A 19,356-nucleotide genomic window follows, 5' to 3' on the forward strand; every position below is an offset into this window, starting at 1 on the left:
GTTTTGTTGTACAGTAATACAGTTATTTGTAAACACTGTGAAGTGTTTACTCTTTATTAGGATATTAATTTGAGTAAAGGATATTTAATTTTAAATGGATGTCTCATTAGCAGTGATTGACACAGCCTGGAAGTCATAAAAGCAATCCTGCATATATCATTGCTGGTGCTACAGCTAAGCCATTGCACACACTGCAGTGATATACCACTAGTGCTGGGCTAGTGAGAGAGAGAACTGCCTATGATTGGTAGCTCATTGTTTCCTAAATGCACTAGTTTTCTTTTTCAATCTCTAAAGCTTTGATGTATGTAACAGCAGTTCTCTTTTATATGAGCAGATAGAAGGTGCATTGTTAGGCTGTTTCATGGAGGCAGAATACAAGGCTTAGCTGGGTATCTGCCCACGTTGTGCAAGGAGTGTTTAGCAAAAGTAGTCACAGAACTTTGCTTTCTGTTGTCTATTCAAAAGGATATGATATATAGCTCTGAGAATGAGTAAAGGTTAAGTATCAGACTTACCTGACATTATGCTAAGTCTCCTAAGATTTCCTAATAGGGTCTTGACATTTTAAACATGAGAAAAAAAATCACCAGATTATGGAAACTGGGAAAAAATATTTCTCACTTGCTCTACTTCCCTTCCCTCACTGCCTTCTACGTGTCACACAGTGACTGCATTCACCTCTGAAACCTTCACTGCTACGTTCTCTGAATTAGGATCACTGCCAAAGTGATCCCGTGTTTATAGAGGGATTTTTTGTTATGTTACTGTTTGTGGTACAAATAACTATTTTCGTCTTGGAGTTGTACCTTTTTTTGGATGTATTTAATTCTGAGGTAGTGTCCTCTATATTTAGGTCAGTGCTCACAAAGTTTGGCCTCTATAGTTTTCTATTAATATTAATAAGACCCATCCCCCTAGCATATGGGATGCAGAAGACACTGCAAAGTAAGCCGTTATAAATCCTGAAAAGGTTTATGAGCTGAAAAATTTGAGGTTGGAGAGGAGAATATAGACTTTTACATTTTCCAAATGCTGATGCTAAATCCATTCAGATGTAAATCAAACCCATCAGGAGCACTCTACTCTCTAGATACTTTATCCTAACATGTTTTTGTTCATTACTCCTTTCTCAGTTGGAAGTTGTATATGAAAGCTGTTAAAATGAAATAAATAATATATTCCTATGAAGATGATTAGTATATTTTGGAACTCAGAAATGCTAGAAAAGTTGGTATAATTTCAGCGTAAATAACAATGTGAGTGGCTTTTTTTGTTTTGAAATTCTTAGTTCAGGATGTGGATAGTTAGGTCATAATCTCTCTGGATATTTCCCAGCATTTGGCTAGGGTTTGAATGATGATCTCTGTTACTGGAAATCTTGTGCTTCTTTATGTAGGGTAGAGTCAAATAACAGGGGCTTTGAAATGAACAGTGCTCACATATGTTTTCATACATTCACATCCATTTGACCTGGACATTCAATTTGATATGACAATGTAGGGCATCCAGTGAGACCTTCATATTGAAGAGCATCAGTGGAGAGCTTTCCTTTCTGCCTCCTTTCTTCAGGGTTCACTTGTTGATGGCTTCCAGTATGCAGGAGCCATAACTGGCTCAGTGAGATGCAGCTCCATGTGCTTTAGACACAGTAATGATTTCTCCAGAGTCAGTCTCCAGTCCCTCAATCAGGTGACTAATTGGCCTTTTTCAGCTTATTTAACTTTTATCAGGTACAAAACTTGGTACAGGAGTGTTATCCTCATTCCTCTTCGTTCACTGTGGGGCAGGGTAGAGACAAATTGTCCTGGTTTTGACTGGGACAAAATTAGATTTTCTTTTTAGCAGCTGGAAGAGTTCTGTGTTTTGGATTTAGTATGGGATTTGTTATGGGAAGAATGTTGATAGTGCACTGATGTTTATCGTTGGTCCTGAGATCTCAAGGGCCTTTCAGTTTTCCATGTTTTTCCCAGTGTGCAGGAGCACAACAGGCTGGGGTGGAGCATGGACTGGAACAAAGAGTCCACAACTCCCCTTGTGGTTTGAACTTAGACTTAGGATTGAGGGCCAAATCGGCCAATGAAGTATTCTATATCATGCAGTGTCATGCCCAGTGTATAGATGAGAGTTGACTGGGAAGTTTGGAATGCTCTTCTGAGAGCTCTCCCAGACTCTCAGTCTCTTGGAGTACTGTCTCTCTCACATGCTCTTTTCGGGCCTCTCGCTTGTCTGGGATTGTAGTGTTGAGACTTATCTTTTTCAGGATCCTTTGCCAGGACGGGACAGGCGTTGGTTACCAGGTAGTGAGCAATTACACTGAGCATCACTTGTTTGTATATATTGTTATGTATTTTTCATATGTTATTATTATTTTATCATTATTAATTTTTAATTTTATATTATGGTTATTATTAAATTGTACTTAACTCACAAGTCTCCTTCCCTTTTGCTGTTTAATTCTCTTCCTCATTCCCTGGGGTGGGGGAAAGTGAGCGAGCAGCTGAGTGGCGTTTAGTTGCCGGCTGGGCTAATCCACAACACAAGTGTAACAGGATGTACAGAGTACAGTAGGGTCCAATTGCTCAGCAGCCTTAATCCACTGAAACCAGGCTATGGTTTCCTTTTGTGTCTGTAAAATCAGTTTCTTTTGAGTAAATTGTACCATTATTATTTCTTGTTATCTAATGTAATTTTTAATTATTACCTACTTGCTTTGTCCATATGCCAAGCATAAGTCAGCCTCCATGGAAGTGCCACTCATTAGCTGCATCTACATATACTTAGCCCAACATATCTTTATGTGCTATATTTGGATTTCTTCTGCAGTGCATTTCCTCTTGCAGAACCACATGTGTCTTCTGTAGACCCTCCCTACTCCTTTGGCTACAGACATCTGGCTTGTTACAATAACTGGACACCTTATTTTTCAGTTGTGCTGAACTCTCCTTTTGCTTACATTTCTAAGTATGCTTCCTTGTTCCCGCTTCCTGAGATCAGCAGGAGGTCTCCCAATATTAACACTTCTTCCAGAAGTGCAAATGCCATTGCTATTGTCACGTAAGCATTTGACCAGAGTATTTGTGTGGCTCCTCTCTGTTGGCGCTGAAAGAATCTCTTGAAAATGAAATAAAAAATAAAAAGGTTTTTTTTGGTGGTAATTTGAGTCACATAATCCTGTTATCACTGCTTGGCAAATCCACTTTTTCAGGCATGCACGCCAACAGCTCAGTCCAAAAGCTCTCAGGACATTTCCAACAGCCAGAAGCTCTGGTATGTTTTAGGCGTACACAGAGGTTCCACCAGTCAGAGTTTGAGGCAATTGAAAACAGTGGTGAAACAACTTCTCTTTTTCAGTGACTTCCAGTACTAATGGTGAAAATAGGGTCGAGAGAGGAAAAGATGTGATATATACTAAATCAAGAAGTCATTATTTGTTAATTTTCTTAGTTTATGCGGGATTTGCATGCAAGCAGAGGAGATCTTCCAGGACACAGCCATCATCCACAGCCATTCTTTTAGGCCAGTTTCAAAGAGGAAAGAACAAGAGACAGTATTTGAGAAATGTATGGCCTTGTTGGGCCTGATACAAGAAGAGATGGATATTGTCTCTGTCACTTGAAAGCTACCTAAAGAGAAACTTCCAGCCATCTGAGGAGAGAGAAGCTGTGGAAGCACGTTACTGAACGTCGTGATTCAGTATTGCGCCCCAGCTCGATACTGCTAGACCCTCCTTTTCTCTCAGCCTTTCGTAATATACTGGATCTTAACAATTCCCTCAGCTTTTGTTCTGTCTGGATTGCAGATTTTTCAAGGCAAGCACTGTCTGTCTGCTTCTGTGTTTTTACAACCCCCAGCTCAGCTGGATCCCACTGTTGCCTGGTCCTTAGACAGTGCTGATGCCAGCAAAGCCACCAGAAAAGATATTTTCCTTGAATTTAGAAAATGAGTTTAGGGAGTTGAGTTCCTGGCGTAGAAATGCATAAAATGCAAGATATCTTAAGAGGAGTCATTTAGATCCCTGATGAGTTTGCGCATAAATCAAGGTGCAGAATTTGTTTCTTGGTTTCCCTTTGACGCATGTGTTGGAAACATACTAAAGTGACTCTTTATTTTCCTTTTTATACTTTTAATTCTTCACAGTTTCCTGTGCAGTTCAGTGTTTGCACTGTTTGCCTTCTGAAAGTTTTAATGCATACTTTTCAGCATGCAGTGTAATAGAAATTTATGTTCACCTCTCAAAGCTAAGAGCTAATTCTGCCCACAGCACCCACATCACTCCCTGAAAACTGCTGAAGAACACCTGCACAAGAGGTAAATTATTTAATAGGTTGCAAAAAAAAATCTCCAGTGTTAAGTCCTCCTCCTTTTCATTGCCAACAGCGTCTAGCATCTTTTAGGGTCCATAGTTCCTCTATTAAAACCTGTCAACCAAAAGCAGCTCATTTGTGCCTGTTTTTCTATCTTTCTTCGGGTACGTATGCAGCGTAAGGTGTTATCTTTGACATAGTGTGCGTATTTATTTGTTTGCTGTGGTGTAGAAAAGAAGCTATCAGTTTTTTCTGTTCGAGGTTTGACCCCCTTGGCTGAATTGCTTGAGCTGGCTTGTTGCTTTTGTTCTCATTTTGCAGCTCACACCCTCACCCTTTAACTTTTTGCAGACGCAGGCCAGTTGTTGCACCTGTACAAATCTTGCTGGGTGCTCTGCTCTCCGGAGTGGTGCCATGATTCAGGGAAGCTGATTCAGCAGGGTCACATTAGCAATAGGAGTTCAGATACGATTTGTCCCACTGGTTTTGGTCTGACTCATGTTCAGTAGATAATTAGAACCTCATGCCAAACTTTCACTATTCACATTCTAAAATGGAACAGTATATTTTTTTATACATATTAACTATAATTGCTTACTGGGATTGACAAATGTATTACTAGTTCAATAATTACTTCGTTATGAGGCACTAACAGGAAAAAATTTACTTAAAGTCTAAAATCTCTCTCGTGAATTATTCCTTAATTCTGCACACAATTTTGGCTTGAGCAGATATTTACTTAAAGCTAGAAATTGCTTGAAAATCTCAAGTAACTTGTAACTAATGCCATATGAGAAAATAAATCTGATTAATAATTAATAACTTGCAGGGCTGTATCTTCTGCTTTTCTTGTACACAAGTAGTTTTGAAGAGGTTTTTTTTGTTTGTTTTTTGTTTGTTTGTTTTCTTAAAGTGAAGCGGCTGGTTTTTACCTCTTGAGACAGAAGCAATTCTTGAGTGATTTGAATACAGCTGCAATGAATACTGGGTGATGGGACTAACCTAGTGTAGGGACTTTGACCTAGTCAGCATCTTCGTCTTTGTCCTTGGAAGGAAATGGAGAACAGAGATGTAGAAAATAAACAATGTCTCTCTCTACCTGCACATCCAGTCTCAATGGGGGGATGGTTTTTCTTGGACATTTTTGGACTATTCTTGTGGTTCCTCTGCTTTTCTGCTGAAAGGTTGGCCTTGCTTGCCTCACGACTTTTGGCTCTTTGGAGTTTTTTACATGAAAAGTGTTTCAAGCCAGGATCATGAAGAGTCCAAATTTTCCCTCTCACTATAGGGAGGAATATTAGAGTGGGCTGAGCAACACTGGAGGAGGAGGAGGAGGAGGAGGAAGAGTGCAGTTTGCTCTTCTGTGTGTTGAAGAGGTGGCCACTAACATTTTAGTATTTTTCTGTAAAGGGCAAATAACAGTAGAAGTAAGGACTTCTCTCTTTTGTTAGCGAGGTGATTCACTCAAATTCTAGTAGATGTAAGGCGAATTTGACTAAATTTTTTAGAGAGACGAATTTCCCCCTTTTAAAAAACCTGAATGTTCAGATCCTAAAATTAAATCCCATTAAATTGGGCAGTGACATCTGCTGGTTTTTTGGGTGCCTTTTCTGGTGTACACAGTGGATAGTAAAACTGACATTTGAAAAAATGCACCAGCAGGCAGGAAGTGTTTCGCAGAGGCCTCCAAACATCTGTCAAGTAATAATTGCTTTTGGTCACAGCTATTCTAGTCTGACCAGTAGCTTGCAAGCTTTGCTATACTGAATATTTGTTAATCCATCCACCAACCTCTTGTATGTTGCTGTTCTGTTAAGGATGAGTGATATTATTATAAAATTAACATTTTAAAAAAAAAATCTATGCAGATTTTGGAAATTGGGTCAATGTGAGGTTACAGATTTCTGAATCATCTGAAGGGATCACACGTTCCAGATCTACTTTGCTCCATGTATTTCCTGTGGTCTCAGTTTTCTAAGTGCTTGGCCTGGTGATACAACTTTCTGTTCTGTCCATGAGAATACTCAAGTTAACCGTGTCTGTGGGAGTAGTTTTCATGTTTGATTTACAGTGCAACAGTGGACAATGCATATGCTGTTTATAAAAGCTGATGCTCAGATGTATCCCAGGCTGACTGTCGCCAGCCAAGACCTCTGCTCAAGTGCTGTAAATCTCGTCAGTTCTCAGCCACCTAGAAACAAAGTATGTTTTTTCAGATTAGCATATCTACAGTAAACCTTTAAACTATAGTCATGGAGATGTGTGTTATTAAATGTGCACAAACAAACCTAGGAAAACTCATATGGATAGCTGTAGTCATTTTTATCTATGAGTTTTGATATTTTGGACTAAACTTAGCTGACATCTTTTATTTTGCCGTGGGGACAGGTTCTGTACCTGCTGGGAGGAGCTGGCCCTTCCATGATAGCTGCCCAGTTCACACTGTGGACCGCTGCATGGACAGTGGGGAGCAGTCTCCATAAATCACTTATCCTCCCACTGGACCGCTTTGTAGGGAGGAGTAAGAAGCGCTTGCAGTCTGGAGCTGCTCTTCAGCAAACCTCCGCTGATGTACTAGTGGGTGCATATCTGGATGGATAGATGTGGCAAACGTTGCAGCTTGGTTTTCTCTGAAATGGAGTGAGAGCTGAGATTTTGACTGTCATTCTGTATCGTCTGCTTTGAAGCCTGATTTCGGAGGCCAGATGTTGTAGCACAAACAATTGCGGCATCCTTTTGAAGTGAGTACCTCCTGCATTGCCATGTGCTTTATTGTTAGTACATGGAGCCCTCTGCCCTTTTCTGTAGAGACCTCTTCCCCCATAAGCAGGGTCAGTTAGGCATCATTTTGTCCTTCTGTCCCCTGCAGATATGGTGATGATGTCAAACGTGTAGAAACTCCAAGAAATCCACCCTAGAAAATTTTTAAACCTGGATGAAATACTACTGAGAGGCTTGGTGAAGTCTTTCTACTTTACCTCCACTGATTTTAAAAAAGAAATGTACCAGGGTATTGATGTGAAATACAAACACAGATTAATGAGAGAGAAATTTTTTATTATTATTTCTGCCTCTAAACCTCCTTTCCAGAATAGTAATTAAGAAGGATGATGTGCAGGTTTTAGACTGTGGGTTTATTTTTTTTTCTCATACTAAGTGTCTTTAAAGAAGTCACTCCAGATAAAAGGTGATTAAATTAATTTTAGATTAATGAGAGCATACAGAATTTGGCATTTACATATCTTTCCAATATAAATCAATGTTTTTATGTAAGACTTGTTTTTGTTAAAAATTGATCCCTTTATACTTTTCAGCCCATTTTCCTGTTGAGTGTATTTTTTCTCTCCTTCCCTTCTTTCCTTCTCTTTCAGCCTGTAGCGGGTACAGTGTCCCCCACTGCTGTGAATAGCTCACATTTGCGACCACATAAAATATACTGAATTCATTCCAACTGGCAAAGACAAGACATTTTACAGGCTTTATGCCTAGCAGAATATGTTGCCAAGATGCCCTGATTTTTATATTCGGTGTAAGTAGTTTTCTAAAACTGATGCAGAGAAAAAAGTTTGAGATGAGACAAACGGTTTTAGAAATTGGGCCAATATCCATCATACAAGTTGTCTTGAGCTGTAACATTTTTGGTGTGTCTTATTTTGAACACAACAAGGATATTTCCAATATGTTTTTTAATACACTCATGAAGATGCTTTTTAAACTGCTTATTCTCTAAGGGCATTGATTGCACTTGTGCTCCATCACCTGATATACTGATCCCACTGTGAGACCTTCCAGTTCTTCAGATCTGCTTGGATTGGGAAAACTTGCCAATTGGCGCTACCTTTGAAGTGTTGCTGTTGTTGGCCGTGTATCTTTGAAAGGAGGCAAACAATACAGTGTACTGTTTGTCCCTTTTCTATTAGGCCTGATGTAATATCACTTCTAAAGGCAATGAAGCAGCATGTGAATAGTAAAATACTTGATTTAAAAATGCATTTGAGAGTCATACGTTTAAATTGCCCTTGACTTCTGTAACATGAAAATCCCTGCTGAGTAGGAAATTATTACCGCTCGTCATCCTCTTCAGTATTTACTCGAAAGGTATGACTCTGTTAATACCCTAATGAAGCACTTAAATAAAACACATTCCAGTGAGGACAAAATAAGCACACTTTAAGTAAGTGTGAGAATACTCTTGTCATCTAATAACTTATAAGAACGGCAAAAGTTTCAGTGCTTTTACTGATTTTTTGGCTTAGATTTGGCCAAACTACATGGGGAGAGATTAGTCCTAATACTCCTAATTAAGCATGTAACTGTAGAAAGAGCAAGCTATTTGTAAAGCATTTGAAGCATGCAAGAAGACAAAAAACATGGAGTGCTTTTGAAAATGAGAATGATTAGACAACCTGGTGACTTCTTTAAGTTGTTGATAGTGCTCATGCTATTCATGGCATTCTAATGAACACTAATTAAGTGTTGGGAAGCGATCTGCCAGTACACTGGATGCAATCCTGCAGCCTATTATAAACGAAAGCGAACACAATCACATAGCACTGGATCCCCATGAAATCTGTCTGGGCACTTCTAGTGGCTTGACCGTGGCTATTTCATGGGTCATGAGCAGAGCACAGATGAGTAACGCTCACCTGTGGCTCTTGTCCGTTGTCTGGGGAAGTGAAATCCAGTAGATGTTCCAAGTGTGCAGGGGGAGAAATTGCAGGAGGCGAAGCCTGTGACATGAGTGTCTCCTGGCTTTGCAGGGGAGACCAAAATTTGTGTGCTTGTGAGGTGGGAGGGAGAGATGGAGGCAGGTGAGAAGTCTCTCTACTGTTGGTGTGTCTCACCAGTTTCAGCTGCCATACTCCTCCTTGCCATCCCCTTGTCCATGTGTGCTCCTCATCTAGGGAGTGGGAGCAGTGTTTTAGAAACACCAATGTCTAGAAGTGAAGGGTTGGGCTGAGTCTGTGACTAACACCCCACTGCTTTCTGTTTTCCCCAATTCTTTTGCCTCTTCTGTTTTCCCCAAGCTGCGTAATAGCTACACAGTTCACTGTCTGTTGATTGAGAGGAATGGGAGCTGGAAGGCGGGAGAGCTTTGCCCTTTCTCTTCTCACAGACTAGAGCTTTGGGAAAGTTTGAGCCAAATCACAGAATTGTAAGCTCTGCAAAGACAAAGAAAATGAAAACAAAATTGCTCAGTGCATACATGTTTATACTTGTCAGCTGAACTAGGTAAGGCATCTTTGTATTTGCTAGTGAAGAAGAATAACATCTGTTGGAAGCGCTTCCCTCTCCCCGATTGTTCGAGTTTGTGTTCCCGCTTCATGCTACTGCCCAGAGGAGCACGTCCTTCTGCATCCAGATTTCTCTTCTGAAGAGATCTGTGGGAGTGGGTCAGCTTTCGTGCCCCAAATGTCTTGCTGCCTGGTGTGGTCACTGCTGCCTTCTCCTAACGGCATGCAAACGGAGAGTTTGAAAGTGCTGTTTTCTGCTTCTGGGGAAGGTGGTGTGCTGAGGATGTACGCATCTCAAGCCAGTTTTCTGCAGTTTATTCTGGATATTATGCTTCACCCGTCACTTCAGGTCTTTGTATCTAATGTCATTTTAGCCACTGAAAAATTCTGGGTGTTTTTGCTGAAAACTTTGAATATGGACAGGTCCTCAGGCCTACCAACAATAAGTCACTATCTGTGTCATATTGTGCAAGTGTTTCCTTAATTTGTGAGGGAAATAATGTGAATGGAGTGGTTCTTTACTATCTTTAGAAAAAGCTATGTAAAAAAATCAATTTCAGAGAAAAGCCATGCATTACAAAATGTTAGTAAAGTCAAAGATACCACTGCTGGAATGCCGGTTTTCTGTGTGTTCCTCCTGTTTCTGGGCAAGATTTCCTCCTTTTCTATCCTTATTTCTCTTGTCCATAATTTCTTGTATATGGATGTGCTACTGAAGACATACTTTTTGTTTAACTCCCCCTTCCCCTATGCTTATGCTCCAGGAATCAGGGAGAAACATTTGTCCACCTTTCCTTATTCTAATGAGACAAAAAGAGAAAATGAGACAATGAAAAGCAAATTCCTCGTGCTGGCACACTGCACACATTCATCACTGCAGGAAACTAGGTCGACATTATTATTCATAACAGTATATTATGTTACAATAAAACTAAGCAGAGGGTAGCTCTAGAAATTGGAACAATGCCCGTGAATTACAGTCTGAAGTGAAAACCTTACCTCTAAGATACTATTTAGCAGAGCTGTGTTGGTTGGGATGGGAGAGGGGAGAATTTCTCTGCCAACAAAAATGGAGAAAAATCTCATTTTCTTCAGGTTTATGAAAAATAAAACTTACTACGATTTTCTTTACGTTCTTTTACATTGAAAACCAAAGCAAAGCCAGTCTTCCACATTTGAAAAAAGGCCCATTTATTTATTATTTGGCCTCCTTTCAGAAGGTCTGGAGCAGAACCTTGATGCTCTTAAGCTCAGTGCCTCTCTGACTGGAGATTGACATCCCCCATGGCAATGGCAGGAAATCTCACTTTGCTTCAAGACTGCTCCTCAGAGCCCTGACATTCATTTCTACTGTGAAAAAGAGTAAGAGATTGGTTATATCTGTGGACCATCTGATTCTTTACTGCTTTACTCCTGCAGTGTGATTCTGTGCTGACGACCTACAAAGCTCTCCTTTGCACAATGTGGAAAGTCATTTTCCTCATCCTTTTATGCAGTGGTCTACTGTCGTGGGGAAAGGGGAGCAGGTCTACTGAAAAAAAAAAGTAAAAGCCACTGGAATGAATTCAGAAATTTGGGTTAAAAACCACAAACCAATCATTACAGCAAACAAACAGATAAAGAATAGATTAGCTTAAACAACTACAAAAAAGGCTTTCCATTAACTAGCTATCTCAGGTGTCATCTGAAATACATTCTCCAAAGATTTTCTAGTGCTGTGGGTTTTACTGTTTTGCTACCTTGTTCAGGATACAAATTTGAAATGAAATGAGGTTAAAATAAGAGAGGTTTTAAGCAAGTGTGTGTTGCAGGGCAAGATTGCCTATAAATGCAATAGTTTTGATATACTATAGCTAAGCAGGCAAAAGAAGTAATTATTTTTTAAAAAACTATGGAACCTGTCATCCTTGTGGAAAAAGCTGATTGAAAGAAAAGGTGAAGCAATTCAGTCAATTTCAATTGACTCTGTTACCTGAGTATCATTTTAAACAAATCTAGCATGGAAGAACAAATGTTGAAAGTACTTTTCCAAATTGTCTTTTTCCAACTTACTGTGTCTTCCAAACATCTCTTCCCCTGCTGCTTAATTAGCAAGTCATCTTCACTTGTAAAATACTGTGTGTAACTCTCATATAAAAGTACATAAACTTCACATTTAAAACAAGCTGTGTCCCATTTAATATTTTAAATTCTGAAACTTTTACCTTCTCTGCTCCCATTCTCCCTAAATGAATTATCCAGAGAACACAGCACCGTTTTTTGTCTGATCAGTAGTTTATTACTAGGGCAGAAATAATAACTGTTGTTCAAATTACTGAAAAATAGATTATTTTTTTACCATTCCTTACAGCTATTTGTTTCCGTTTCAAACTATCAAACCCCATTAGCTCAGTGCAAATATTTCCAGTTATTTCAATAGACTTTGGATCGGGCTCAGAGACACTGGTCTTATCATCACATAAAGTGAGCTGGGATTTGTCCCTGCCTCCATTTGGCACAGTCTGACCAGTGAGCAGAGAGATGCTGGACCACATATATCCCAGGTGCACTAGGGAGTATTTCACCTCGTGTTATCTCCCTTTAGTTAAATGATCAGTTTTAAAAACAATCCTCCCCTGTCCTCCAGTGTGGTGCTAATCAAGATCAGAACAAAGAATATGGATTAGGCCTGTGGAGCAGCTGCGTTTGGGGTCCCCATTTATCTGTGAGAGCTTTGTTGACCCTTCTGGGCTCCCAGAGCTCCCAGGGAAGCTGCAGACTGGAAGTGACTGCCAGATACAGCTGTTAATCACTTTACCATAGCTGTTGTCTCCCTAGTACTCATTTTAAGGTGGTAAGTGCCTCCATGCACACACACAAGCGTAGTGTCAGTACTCTTGCACTTTGCTCTATATTCCTAGTCTGCTCATTTTATTAGTTGAAGTTCCCACTCATTAAAATCTCCTTAGAGGAGCAGTAGTGGTTCTGATGATGATTATTTTTCCGGTTAATATGGAATGAGTCAAGATTTCTTTTTTAATAGAAAAGCAATTTTTGTATCTCACAATAATAATTCAGTATTTTCCTCACAGAAGAAAATACACAATAAATCTTTCCCATGACATTATTGTGTAGGGATCAAATGTGTACTCTTTTTTCAGTGAAAAATCTGTTGAAAGCTGGTGCAAGTGGAAGGCAAGTAAAGACTCGGAACATCTGGTCTTTGCTCTTGATATGACCTCTTTCTTGGTATGTATTCAGTAATCGTGTTCTTCATCTAGCCAGAGTCCTAGACCACTGGACCTCCACTTCTATTTTACTGGTGATTTTTGTCTCTTCAGTAGGCACAACACACTGTAATAGGCCAGATTTTTCCTTATTCCTTCTCTTTGAGAAGCTGTTTTAAAAATGACATGTTATCTTGTTGTGCGTTACAGATGGGGCTCCCTGGGATTTTGTGGGGAGTGTGGCTGCACTGAGCATCCAGTCCGACCCTGCTTGTACATCAGGGCAGTAGAGAGGCTCCTGCTCACTGTAGCAGATGGGATACAGCCCAGAAAACAATCCTAAGCGTGAGCACCCTGACCTGCCCCTGCATCCCTTGTGGTGACTGTAACTGGAAAGCTTTTCTGGGTGCACTCCAGGACTGGGACTGGGAGTGGTGGGGTGAGTTGCATCTGCCTCAGCAAGCAGCACAGCGTGATAGGAGTGAATAAGCTCGTGCATAGGCCCTGGCCATCACACGATATATGTATTGACTGGGGTTTACTGTGGATTAGCTCTGGTCTGGTCATGTGGACTGAATGCACATTAGTGGTTTAAACACAGCAGTTGTGTCCTTGGGGTGCGGTTTAGTTTCATGTGAAAGGAATCCAGTTGGTGCATTTGGAGATCGTTCTGTCATGCAAACCGAAGCATGGTAAGAGATTTGCTCAAGAAATACTCTCCTAATCTCAATTAAAACACCACCATGAACACAGCAGGGTAGCAATATACCATATTAAGAGAACTCATTTTAAAAGGAAGTCATGTCATTATCTCAGATTTTATACTATGGTGATCAGATTCCACAATGATGAGTGCAGAATGCAGCCTAGGTAGTTCGAATCAAAGGGATATTTTTTTCTCAAAATGGACAAAAAAATGCTAAATGTCAAGGTAGCATTATCTGATGCTGCTTCACATGAGAGAAATGATAATTTCTATAAGAACCACGTTGTATGTAACTAGCTATTGGATAGCCAATGTACAGGTAAGTAAGTGCTAATAATATCTCTATGGTGCCGTGGAACAAGTAAGAAAAAGTTCTTTCCTATGCCATATGCATTTCTGTAGTCAAAACTACTAGTCCATTTTGTAAAACCAGTGGCTCTATATTGATTAAAAAGTAAAAAAAAGTAGGATTTCTGAGAAAATGTGGTGTATTTTTTTGTTTGTTTGGGAGAAGATAGAAGTTTGCTACTGGGAGCAAGCAACTGGGAAGACTCTTAATAGTATATGAAGCTGTTGAAACCAACGTGTTTCAAACATGATAGTTTTTATCCATTGCAGTTGTGTACATTTCAGCTAGTTAATAGTACTGGCTAGAAGGAATAAAGTAATGAAGGAGAATATACAACAGAGCAATGTTCCCTAGACAATTGAAAATAGACTGTGAAACCTCAAATGTTTTATATAGTACCTGTGTCTCTGCTGAAAGAAGCTCTAGCAGGACAAGCCAGTGAGTTGATCCAGTTTGTTGAGAGTTTTTAGGTGTGGATTCAGATACTCAGATCCCCGGCTAGTCCAGTTGGGCTAGGCTCTGTGGACTTCTGCCCTGTTCACTGCTAAGTTGTTAGAGAAACAGAGTTGAGAAGTGGCATCTGCGATTAAAAGTTTTAGCAAAGTGTTTCTTTCCATTTCTAGAGTATTCTGCATCACTGTTTTCTATCTCTTGAATATGTGAAAGTTTTGGAGTGTTTTTTTTTTTTTCTCATTTGGAGGATACTAGTAGGTGTCACAGCTTCAGATCAAAATTTTGAAATTGGTATGAATATCCTGAGTAGTACTTCAAAATGTTAAAGAAAAGACCAATGCAGTTACTATTCCAAGAATATCTGCCTGTTTCTAGTGTATCATAACAGGGCTATGTAGGTCACACCTGCATTTAACTGTCATGAGCTAAATGTGACTGTGCTATGTCTGGTACCTTGCTAGTTCCTTTAGAGAGCCTGGGTGACTCCCTGTGATATCTCAGTGATGAGCTCCACATTTTTTTTTTTACTTTTTGAATTGATGAAATTTACAAATATTTTGTCCTATTCCAGTCATTGGAGATCTTCATATGCTTTCCATTACATACTTGAATTTTGACAGACTCATTTAATGCTTATTGGAAAATGACAGTGTCTTTTGGTTCATTTAAGTCGTATTTTTCGCTCTGGTCCTCAGTCAGATCACCGTGAGAAAAGAACGCGAAAATTATTATGCTTACTATTAGAAAGCCTCACGAGCAGAGCCAGATGCAGGCATGTAGTTCTTAAAGTAGCCACTAACTCTGGAGAAATGAGAAGATAGCGGTGCTGTAGCTGGTCACTGCACACGGTCATAGGGACCATAGGATCCCTAGGCACCTTCATGCATACCTGCACAGGGATGATATAGGAGGCATGTGTTTTTGCTGCGCGTTTACAGTTATGCCGGACTTGCCCCTGAAAAGCTCCATACCTCTGCTGTACTGGCAGATATGGCATGATATGGCTCAAAGTGAATAGTTGTGCAACCTCCATGAATGGCTGAAAATCACTTGCCCAAGTTGTTATTCTGTGTTTTTCCTAAGCCTACCATTGCACTCCAGCAGCTAGGCAACTTCTCGGTTTGTAATGCTGAGCAGCCTAGCAGTAGATTATGAGTCCTTTCGTTCATAGTAAATTCACAGTAAGCAGAAAGTTGTAACCAAACCAAACCAAATACGGAAACTGCCATATAAATGAAAGCCTACCTGTCAAAGAAGACGACTTTTCATTTCAGAAAGATGTTTTTCATTTTATTTATTATATCTCATATTCTTGTACTCTTATTCTTATGCTAGGGTTTCATTGAGTGCATATGTGAGCATGATGTGCATTTTACCATTGTTCCTATTAAATGTGAGCAGTAATTCTGGAAATACATTATGCTTCATCTTTTTGAAAAATTTTAAAACTAGCACTGTTAATGTGAAACAGAATCTTTGGAACAGATGGGAATGGTCAAGCATTCTGGAGCAAATATTTGGAACAAAAGTTTAATTACATGGATACCAAATTAAGGCATTCTTATAAACAGTTTTGGTATTTTTGACATGGTGGTAAAAAACAGAAAGCAAAGAGAAGCCAAATTAACTTAGCAACTGAAGTGTAGCAGTGGATTGATTCTAAAAGTCGACAGGTGAATGTTTTCCACAGTCCCAGCAGAGAGAAAGACTGAATCGAATAGCCAAATTCCTATTGATTTCCTTCGGAGCAGCATCAAGTCTTTAATTCGTGAAAAACTGCTGTTTTGATTTTAATGAGAGTTACATGACTTAAATCTTGTTTCACATTTTGGAAGCACTGGGTGAGGTTTAAATCAAATAATAAGTTTTCTAGACTTTTAATAGTGTTACTCTTCCTAGTGCTGCTCTTACCTCAAGGTATTTATTTTTGGCTGTTAGTGCAGCGTAGAAGCTGATACTGTTGAGAATGGAATTGGCAAATCTTAAAACAGAATGTTTAGATCATAAACATTTTAAAATAAGACTCCATAAGAAAGATGTATATTTTTTTAATATGAAATGTTAGTTGTGTTCTTGGCAGACTTTGCTTCAGAGGAGTCACATGCATTTCAAAGAGTGTTCTGCTAGCCAGCTGCAGCCAAAAGATGATTTCAAACCAGTGGAGACCAAATTCCCTTCTCTCTTTTGCTTTTTTCCTCCTTTCTCTCTCTTCTGTAGGACTCCATATATATCATACAATTGAAGTGTAGCCAGTCATGGGGTGAAAAATTCATACAACTAATATACAGAGCAGTGGAAAGCATAGAAACACTGACTAAAGATGCCAGTACTAGTCTGTGCTATAAGAAGTACTGTTGGGATTTCTTTTCTTCAACACTCTTCAAATCTTCAAACTTCAAAAACTGTTGAATACTCCTTCAGAGCCAGCAAGATTGCATAAACTGTATGGAGAATTGCTTGCGTTTGCCCTGCACTTACCTGTGGAGCGGCACAGTTATCTTTTTAGTGACGATTTGATTCAGCAGTGCTACATGAAACCAGATAATCTCCAGGGGTGTGCAGAAGGTGGTGGGTTTGGGGGAATAACTCAGAAGATGTTAATGGAGTGGTTAGTTATTTCTCTCAATGAAATGTTGACGGTTTATAGTGCTACACATGATTTTTGGTTTTCATGTTTATTTGAAATAAACGTGCGTTAGAATGTTGGTTGTCCTACTTTAAAGATGTCTTTAGAGGACTTATTTTTATAAAATATGAACTTAGTGTTGATGGAAGATATCGCATGTAGCTAGCTGTGCTGGCAGAAATCTTACCTCACCTCAAGCAAAAACAGGTGCCACAGTAAAAGCTCCCTGTACTGATCAAGCAGTGTACGTTGTTCAGTGATTGCAGAACAGAACTTGACTCATTTTTTTCCATAATGTGAATGTAGAGCTTTCTCCACCTCAGTTTTGAAGCCTCTTATCGCTGTGTACTCTACTGGATATGGGCTGAAGTCTCTGCCTGCTTTGGACTGAGTGCGGGCAATTAAAAGTGTTTTTATTGATCACTGGCTGTAGCTGTGACAGTCTTGAACAGAAAACCTTTGTTTCCATTGCCCTAAAATATAATTAGAAAAGGTTTTTAGAGCCTTTCCCTGAAATTATGTGTGTAACTGAAGTTTGAAGTGACTGACGGTGAGAAGATGAATGAAGAAGGAGTTCCGGAAAAGTATAATGAAGATTCCAAGTTTGGAACCAGCCATGAACCTACCCCTTAGCCAACCCAAATCCTTCCTGTATGGAGTGAAATGTCAGACTTTGGTTGATTTTAGGAGCATATACTTTAATGCAGTTTATTTTCCTCTTTCTGAAACACAGAGATTAATACAAGGAATTTATTTTCCACAGGACCATGTTAACTTCATTCTTTGGCTGTCTGTTTAGGAGCTGTGAAGAAAGCCCATAGGCCTTTAAGAAAACCAGCTTTGGTTTTTAACAGATACTAGATAAAATTATACAGAAAAAATACATCATTACTCCAGAAACTTACCACATTCTCCTTGGGGTAAACTGGAAAGTTTAGTCAATAGAAATAATGCTGTTGCTAGGATTAGAAAAACAAAACAAAACAAAAACAAACCCGAGAATCAAAAACTTCTTAAAAGTTGAGTCTTTACGTTCTTATCTGGATCTGCAGTAGCTGTCTCAAATTCAAAGATGAAAAGTGAAAAGCATCTGCTAGTTCTTATTCAAATATTTAACATGTTGAAGATTAGAGAGAAATACCATGCTACAAACATGACAGGTCCATTGATTTCTGAGCTGATACCTTTAGCAGAATGGAAAGGTAATGACAGTAAGACCTTCTTGCATCTACAGAAGATTTTGAAAAGGTAATGACAGTAAGATCTTCTTGCGTCTACATCACCACTTTTCCCCTGCTAATTTGGCAAGTAGGACTTGGATTGTCAGTGGAAAGGATCTAATCCATGATTTTGTTATAGTCTTTGTATGGGCACTCGCTGCATAATATTCATTTAACCTTAAATTCTCCATATTTAAATCAGACAAAGTTGTTTTCCTTCATGTCTTTCCTCTCTTTCTCAGTACTTCTCAGCAACATTACTGCTTTTCTCCGAGTTTCTCCAAAGCTACTAAACGTCACTCACAGGGAATCCATTTTTTCCTAACTTACCTTCCCCATTAGGTGACTGACTGCATCAGCAACAGAAATTATTGTCACTTGTCTGATTTCAGTTTAAGTATAATGAAGCATTCAAAAAGAACTCATTGCTTACATTGCCTACAGTCCTGTTACATTTTCCACAGGAGCGTAAGAAGATAGAGAGCAAACCATGACACAACTTCATGTCCTCCTACTTACTTGCTTTGCAGACCTGCATGTCTTGAGATGTTTTTGCTTTTAGTAGCATGTATTTATAATGACCACTTAATGGTAACAAGAAAGAGACTGGCAAGAAGCAAAACACTACCAGGAGCTGAAAACTGATCACCTAATGCTTGCAATGTATGGGTGCTATTTTTGAGAAAATCTAGGTATAAGTTGTATAACGTGCATCAGAAGTACTGAGGACAATACTTTGAATGCATCTATCCATTTGTGTAGCAGTTTTTGGGGCTGAGTGCTTGATTGTTTTGAGAACAAGTCCATTGCAGCTGTTTGTATGAGTATGAAGGGTTAAACAATAAAGCAGAAATACATCTTCATGCTTTCACTTAAAAATGAAAGGGTTGGATTTCAGAAGGAGCTGTAAAGCTTTCAGCAAAAATCAGGCAAACACTACAGTAAAATGAAAAGCTGAAATGTGGAGAGTGCATGATGTGAGATGCCAGCTCAGCACTTTCAGGAGTCATATACAGATCATGTTGCTCTAGGAGAGGAGACCACCCTTGGAATCGCAGTGACTGGCTCCTTCGTAATGTAAAGGAGTTACATAGGCTGATACCCCTCCACCCACAGTTCTGTTACCAGGTGGTAGCCTCTCTTAACAGTTCTTCACTCTGGGGAAAACAGATGTTATTTACAAGTACTTCCATAGGGGTGGAAAATCACCTTACTATACAGATTCCAGCTGCACAAGGAAGGCAGAAGAGTAAGA

General features: G+C 39.4%; 1 protein-coding gene across 3 annotated transcripts in view; it reads left to right on the top strand.

Moving 5' to 3' along the window:
* PIEZO2 (piezo type mechanosensitive ion channel component 2) overlaps positions 1 to 19,356 on the top strand; it is a 319,421-nt gene that overhangs the window by 132,017 nt on the left and 168,048 nt on the right. The window lies entirely within an intron of this gene.

Source organism: Tauraco erythrolophus, chromosome 3, assembly GCF_009769465.1.
Source record: "Tauraco erythrolophus isolate bTauEry1 chromosome 3, bTauEry1.pri, whole genome shotgun sequence".
NCBI lineage: Eukaryota > Metazoa > Chordata > Aves > Musophagiformes > Musophagidae > Tauraco > Tauraco erythrolophus.